General features: G+C 49.5%; 1 long non-coding RNA gene across 1 annotated transcript; it reads right to left on the bottom strand.

The window, feature by feature from the left end:
* LOC123093318 (uncharacterized) lies at window positions 1–2,693 on the bottom strand. Its single transcript, XR_006445243.1, has 4 exons — window positions 2,082–2,693; window positions 1,054–1,146; window positions 574–669; window positions 1–120 (listed from the first exon to the last, which is right to left on the bottom strand). It is a non-coding gene; the product is annotated as an uncharacterized lncRNA (long non-coding RNA).
* Window positions 2,694–7,414: the final 4,721 nt, after the last annotated feature.

Here is a 7,414-nt window from a genome sequence, read left to right as displayed (position 1 = left end):
GTGAGGGGTGAGGAGACGCTCAGAAGTGGCACTGCTAGCCAGCAATAACTCAAAGGTCGAAGCCAATCAACTGGACTCCTGATGCTCACCCGCCCGCACTTGGTCCTTTTGCTTGTGACACTGTATAGCAGAAACACTTAAAATTGATCACACAGAGCTTAGAGCAAGTTTCTTCTTGCAAAAATAATAGAGCACATTCCTAACACACATAACCGATGCTATTCATTCACACCTCTTTACACTTCCTTGTATAGTCGTATGTGTATATGTGTTTCACTATGTGGTTTGATACACTGAGACTTCACCTCCAATTCAAGCATAAGCATATGAAAAATGGTATAGTGAACCTGAGTTTGATTCTCTGAAGCTTGGAGCCTTAAATATTTTAATAAAGAGAACATAAAAAACTCTACTGAGCAATCCTCTATGGAGATCATATTATCTTTCTGGAGGAAGTACAACGAAATGGATTGTGGAGGGATAACTTCAATATGCAAATAGTATCACTTTGAGGAAAAATTCTAGAATCCCTTTGAAACAATCACGTGAGTGTATTGTATGCGTATATCTTACCTTAGCAACAGGAGGAAGAGGCAATCATAACAATGCACAGTTGCTCTCCTTCTTGCAACCTTCCTCTTCAGCTTGCCTCTTTTTGTAAGAACTACCCTGGTCATGGGGAGAAAAAAGTAAGCATTTACTGTAATAACCTATGTAAATTCCTTCATTCCAAAGAACAAACAAATGTTATCTTCTTCATTTGCTCATAGAAACTAAGGAACGTGTTTAGAACCATTGGAAACAAAAGCAAATATATTTGAACTATATTCAGTTGAAAACAGGAGGACGGGTAGTTTCCGCAATTTTCTAAAGCTAGCAACATAGAATAGGGTCAGCCACCGCTTGTATGTTACTGCTGAATAAATCTAAAAGTTTTTAATATAGAAGGTTCAAGCACCTTTTCACACATTAGTTTGGCCATATTTAACCAGTACTAATGCAAAGAGTATAGATATTGCGAACCAAATGGAACATGAGATCGCAAGACTGAACCTGCAACCGGACGACGGCAAGGATGTCGGCGTCCACCCAACAAATCTCTCCATGAATCTTCTGCATCAGCGGCTCAACCACCAAGAACGACGCCTGTGCCAAGCCACACAAAAACATAACCAATGATAAAATCCTGAACAGTGAAGCTCGAAAAGAGCACATTGCAATTACATGTAAACAAAAAATAGATGGAGCTAATATCAATAATTATGCTACCTCATGGATTGTCCTAAATACTCCCTGTCAATAATTATGCTACTAACTGATTGGCAACTAAATCTTTTGCTGCTCAGTTCAAAAAAATGGCAGTACAAGAAGATCTTCAGTACTCCAATTTATTTCAATTTTGACAGCTTATTTTCAATTTCAAAATGGAAAATACTCACAAGAGTACCCTGTACGAATAAACCTACAGATCAACATGTGTATCAACTTTTTTGGTAATCATGTTGATCAACAAGGCCTGAAGAACGTGTATTGTACTGTTCCTAATTTTATTCACACATGATAAGTCCAGGTCATAAAAATTCCCTGATGTTCCTTACTGCTCCACAATCAACATGATTGTACACATGGACAATTAACCAATGTGTCAACCAATCTGGGCAGTACAACCAAGGCGAAGCTCCTGCTGCTCTCAAACTGCACGCTACTGCTATAAGCTTTGATGATTTCAGGTCAAGGCAGTGCAGATTAAATATATATCGTCAGCGTAACATTTTTCAGTGCTGCTAACATGCAGTACATTAGCTCATCTGAAAAAAGGCAAACTACGAGTTACCAATATTTTCCCCTGCAAGCATTACCACAGGCACCTATCAGGCAAAATCCCATCAGATGTGAACTCGAACACGCACGGGGAAAATCACGCGGCAACTACTACTCATCCAGAAATAGTCGCACCCAATCTACCACATCAACCACTCGTCCGACACAAGAGTCAGGAAAACAGAAATTAAACGGATAGAGGATGCAACAAGGGAGGGCGCGGTGAAGGAAGGGGGAGGAGGAAGGAGTGGTGGGGCTACCTGCCTATGGACCCGTCGGCGGCGCCGGGACTGGCAGCGGCAGGGAGGGAGGCGCTGCTGCCGGCCAGCCCCATGGCCAGCGGGAAGTGGAGCCGCGTGTGGGGGCGAGGAAGGAGACAGAGAGGAGCCACGAGAGTCCATCGGAGCCGCGCCGGCGACGAAGCAAGCAGCGGGAAAGAGGAACCGGCGTCTCCCTCCTCACCTGCTCTGCTCGGTTGCGCCATGGCCGACCTTGCGGGCGGCTCCTCGGTGATCTGGACGCGCCGCCTGACCTGCCCGGCCACGGTGGCCCTCCCTGTCCTGGCTCGTGATGAGGGAAGGAGGAGAGGAGAGGGTGGGGCCGCTCCTCTTGCCGTGTGCAGGTGAGGACGACCGCGACGACACTGGGGAAGTGGACGGAGGCGGTCTGGCAGGCTGGGCGAAGTAGACGGCGGCGACGGCGGGAGCTGCTAGGGTTAGGGATTGGGTGGAGGAGGAGGGATGAGCGACCGCAGGAGGAGGAGGCGGCGATGCGGCGGGGCGAGCGGCTGGGAAGGGGAGAGAAGACGGAGAGCGGGACGGGCGAGGCGGGATGGCGGGGCGGGGTGGGCGAGGCGGCGGGGCGGGGAAAGGCAGGCGAGCGGGGCGGGGCTGGCGAGGAAGGGGGCGCGAGTGCGGGGAGAGGAGGAGGCTAGGGTTCACTAGGGAGCCGGCCCTTTTATACCCCCACCACGCGAAATTACCAAAATGCCCTGGTGGGGGCATGGTATTTACAATATGTTGCCATTATATTCATTCCAGCAGTGTTTCTTCCAGATCCGACGGCCCAGATCCTCCGACCTCTCGATCCAACGGACGAAAATGCATCAAGGGAACCGATCCAACGGCCCAGAATCGCTGATCTCTGAGGAGGCTTGTACATCCATCCTTCTCTTATTTCTGGATACTAGTCAAGCTGTCATCGCTGGTCTAGTTCACTCGAGTGTCCGTTCGAAACCGAATCGTTGAATTGATGAGCCAGCTCACTCACGGCACCATCGAGCGCCAGGAGTTTAAACCGGCGCTCAGAGCGCCATCTAGGAGCTCCCTTGGAGTCAACTAGATCATAGAGGTAGCTTTTGCATTCGTGGGCCCATATGCAAGTGAGTGTTTTTGAAATTCATGAACATTTTGTACATTTGTGAACATTTTTCTAAATCATATATATTTTTTAAATTCGTGGAAAATTGTGAATAGAAAATCCAAATACCTTATTTTATAGTGTTTAAATTTCTAATTGTTTTTTTAGTTTTCCAAAATATTTTATATACCCTCACTCTTTTTTCAGTTTATCTTCCTTTTTGTATTTTTTTCCTTCGCTTCTTTGGATGGGCCAAGGTCCATGCTAGCGATTGGCCAGCCAACAAAAGTGAGTGTCCAGGAGTGTGCGTATTTGCTCGTCCTTCAATGTGGTGCGTGTTGCATAGGACTTCGTGCGCTTGTGGGTTATTTCGCTGAGGGGGATGGGGCGAACTAACTTTTGGCTTCGCGCGTTCTTCTGGTGGTGCCAACCACCTTGCTGGTTCCGTGTCAAGTGGACGGATCACCGCTTGCTCAGTCTTCCTCGTCGGGCTCCTCAGATGGTATTCGTTGTGGAAGACCAACATCGTACTACCCACGCATCGGAGATCCAAGCCAACATGAGCACTGTTGGACAGGCGTTATAGCTAGGGTGTGTGGCAGTAGATCCAATCACCAGGTTGGGGATGACTAGGTTGAGAGATTGGAGTCCTTTTGAGGACGAAAAGCAGTGCAAGGAAAGTGAACCTGAGAGGCACGATGTGACGCCCTCGATTCAATCATACACTAATCATTCACGCAAATGTGTATGATCAAGATCAAGGACTTACGGAAAGATATCACAACACAACTCTAGACACAAATTAAAATAATACAAGCTTTGTATTACAAGCCAGGGGCCTCGAGGGCTCGAATACATAAGCTCGAATACACAAGAGTCAGCGGAAGCAACAATATCTGAGTACAGACATAAGTTAGACAAGTTTGCCTTAAGAAGGCTAGCACAAAAGCATCTACGGTCGAAAAGGCAAGGCCTCCTGCCTGGGAGCCTCCTAACTACTCCTGATCGTCAGCGGTCTCCACGTAATAATAGGCACCGGAGGTGGCATCTGGCTTCTGGGCTCCGACATCTGGTTGCATCAACCGGAAAGAAGAAAGGAGGAAAAGGGGGGAGCAAAGCAACTGTGAGTACTCATCCAAAGTACTCGCAAGCAAGGATCTACACTACATATGCAACTTTATCAAAGAAAGGCTGTATATGTGGACTGGGCTGTAGAAATTCCAGAGTAGAGAGAAGGCCTAGTCCTATCGAAGACTAGCATATTCTGAAAACCACCATCTTGCAGCAAACAAGAGGGAGTAGAGTAGCATAAAGTAAAGTAGTGGTAGTGTTATCAACATCGGCCAGTGATCCTTTCTCGACTCACTGCGAGAAAGAAATCCCAGAGCCGTACTATCCATTTCTCATATTCAAAACTCATCACCATCCAATTCTCATCACAAGTATCCAGTTCTAGTTGTATCGATCGGGATACAACTCCAAGTGTCCGTTACCGTAGGACATGCTATCGATAGATGTTTTCTTCCCTGTAGGGGTTCACCAACTTACCCACCACGCTTGATTAACTCCGGCCGGACACACTTTCCTGGGTCATGCCCGGCCTCAGCCAAACAATACGCCGCAACCCGACCTAGGCTTAATAGAGAGGTTAGCACGCCGGACTAAACCTATGCCCCCAGGGGTCATGGGCCATCTCCCCGGAAACGCTTGCACGTTGCGTACGCGGCCGGTGAGCAGACCTAGCCTCCCTTATACAAGTGAAGGCGTAACCAGTCCAACCCGGCGCGCGCCGCTCAGTCGCTGACGTGTATTAAGCTTCGGCTGATGCATACGACGCAGAACGCCCATACTATGCCCACGTGATGGTTAGTGCTATCAGGCCAGAGGCCCCTCGGATCAAATATCCAAATTGTAGTGGATTAGGAACGCGCGGTAACAAGCAGAGACTCACGAAAGATGTGACCCTGTTGCCCCGTCTCGAGCACTTGCGGCAAGGGCTAAGAATGCCCGACCACGCCTCGTAAGTAACTCTCGGGCACCTTCCAGGTCAACCCGACTCCACATCACTCGCAATTATGCTCGCGCGGGTACCCCTCAGGGTCGACCCGTCTTTAGTAACATGGTTCAGTGTAAAGTCATAGTAATCATAGTAACTGTGTGTCTCAACATCAAGGGGAAAACCCGAGGAATCACCCGCGGTGAATTCCACTCGATGTAATCATCAAGGTGAACGTAAGAGGAATCACCCCCGAGGTTCACACTTGAGGGGTTGCACGACAGAGTCGTATCGGAAGTGGTTAAGGCGGAATCATCCTCGATGACCACGACCGAATAGCTACACCACATGGTTAACATCAAAAGTGTTGTAGAGGTCTCACCCTCGACACTCTATAGTAACCCAGCAGTGTCGAGCAACTAAGGGAAAGTGATGTGTGGTGCCGGGGCCTGGTCTTCGATCCCATTGATCGGGTCTTCAATGATGAAGTAGGGGCAACAAGGACAAGGTGGGGGTCACTGATGGATCGCTAACCAACCTATACTAAGCAGTTTATGATAAGCAGGTAAGGTAACAATAAGCAGGTTACAAAAGCAGGCCATGCATAAGAATAGGAGCAAACAATAACAATAGAAAAATCTAATGCAAGCATGAGAGAAAGGAATGGGCGATATTGGGATGATCAAAGGGGGGGGCTTGCCTGGTTGCTCTGGCAAGGAGGGGTCGTCGTCGACATAGACGATCACAGGGGCAGTATCAGTCTCGGGGTCTACCGGAGGGAAGAGGGGGAAGAAACAGTAAATATAAAGCAAACATAGCATCACAAAGCATAACGTGGCAAAAAGTTGTGTCGGGTGTGACCTAACGTATGGCTACACGATATAGGTGAAGGGGGAATTCAACCGGGAATGTTTTCCCGGTTCCGGACCTGTGTCAGACAGATGACCGGAGGGGGAATGTTCCATGTTCAGATAGTTAGAGGCATCTGACAGGTAAACGAACCGCGAAATCAGATTCGCCTCGTCGTTCTGAGCAACTTTCATGTAGAAAACATTTTCATCGGAGTTATGGTTTAATTTCTATGAATTTTCAAAGTTTTAAACATTTTCCAGAATTAAATAAATTAACAAAAGAGTTATGGTTTAATTAAATAAAGTTTTAAACCGCGATATCACAGTGACATCAGCAGTCAGCATGATGGCTGACCAGGTCAAACCAGGCCTGTGGGTCCTGTGGGACCCACATGTCAGCCTCTGTTAGTCTAAAAGTGTATTAAACTAAGTAATCTAGGTTAGTTAGATACTGGACCCCACCTGTCATAGACTAATTAGCTAAAGTAATTAGTTTTAAATATTAAAACATTTTAGTTAGAGGAAATAAGCGGTGGGGCCCGCACGTCGGTGGTTGGGGCCTGCCCGGTCAGCAGTTGACCAAAGTCAACAGGATAGTCGGGCCCCAGGGGCCCACGGGTCAGCGACCGAGGGGGTGGCCCTAGCCGGCTAGGTCAGCGGTGGTGCCGGAGCTAGCTCCGGCGACCAAATCCGTGGCGGAGGGCGTGGCCGTGCGTCGGGTTTCGCCGTCCGGCGGCCAAAATAGGCGCGGGCGGGCATGTTCGAACGGGGAGAGTCCACCGCGTCTTGTGGTGAGGACGGTTGGGTTCGTGGCTGGCCGGAACTGCGCCGGCGACGAGTGGAGGTGGCGATGGGGTTCGGGCGTTTGACGCAACGGAGCAGCAGCGCGCTAATGCATGAACTAATGGGCGCGGGAGGTGCTACGCAACGCAACGAGCATGTTGGACTCCAGCCTGTGACCAAAAGGTCATCAGAGTCACGTCGGCGACGTGCGCGGGCCGCGGCGTGTCCGGGCACCGTGGGAGAAGCAGCTAGCATGCGTGCGAGGACAGCCAAAGAGATGAGGGAGGAAAAGAGGCTCACCGAGTGGCTCACATGATGGCCCATGGGGGTTTAGTAGCTGCAGACTCGGCGCAGATCGAACGGCGGCATAGTTGTGGCCGTAGTTGGGGAAGAAGACGCGAGCGACGACGGTGGCGCTCCTCGGGCTCGACCCAGTGACGAGGAGGAATAAGCAGTCCACCACGGACCTCCTGGACAACTCGGAGGAAGGAATGGGCGCTAGTGGCCGCGATGGAGCGCGGTGCTCGGCGGCGACAGCGCTCGGTGGCGATGGATCTGGAGCAAGAGAGGAGAGCAGCGAGCGAGAGGGAGGAGAGGGGAAAAT

This window comes from Triticum aestivum, chromosome 4B (assembly GCF_018294505.1).
Source record: "Triticum aestivum cultivar Chinese Spring chromosome 4B, IWGSC CS RefSeq v2.1, whole genome shotgun sequence".
NCBI classification, from domain to species: Eukaryota; Viridiplantae; Streptophyta; class Magnoliopsida; order Poales; family Poaceae; genus Triticum; species Triticum aestivum.
This window is presented reverse-complemented; position numbering and strand designations above follow the sequence as displayed.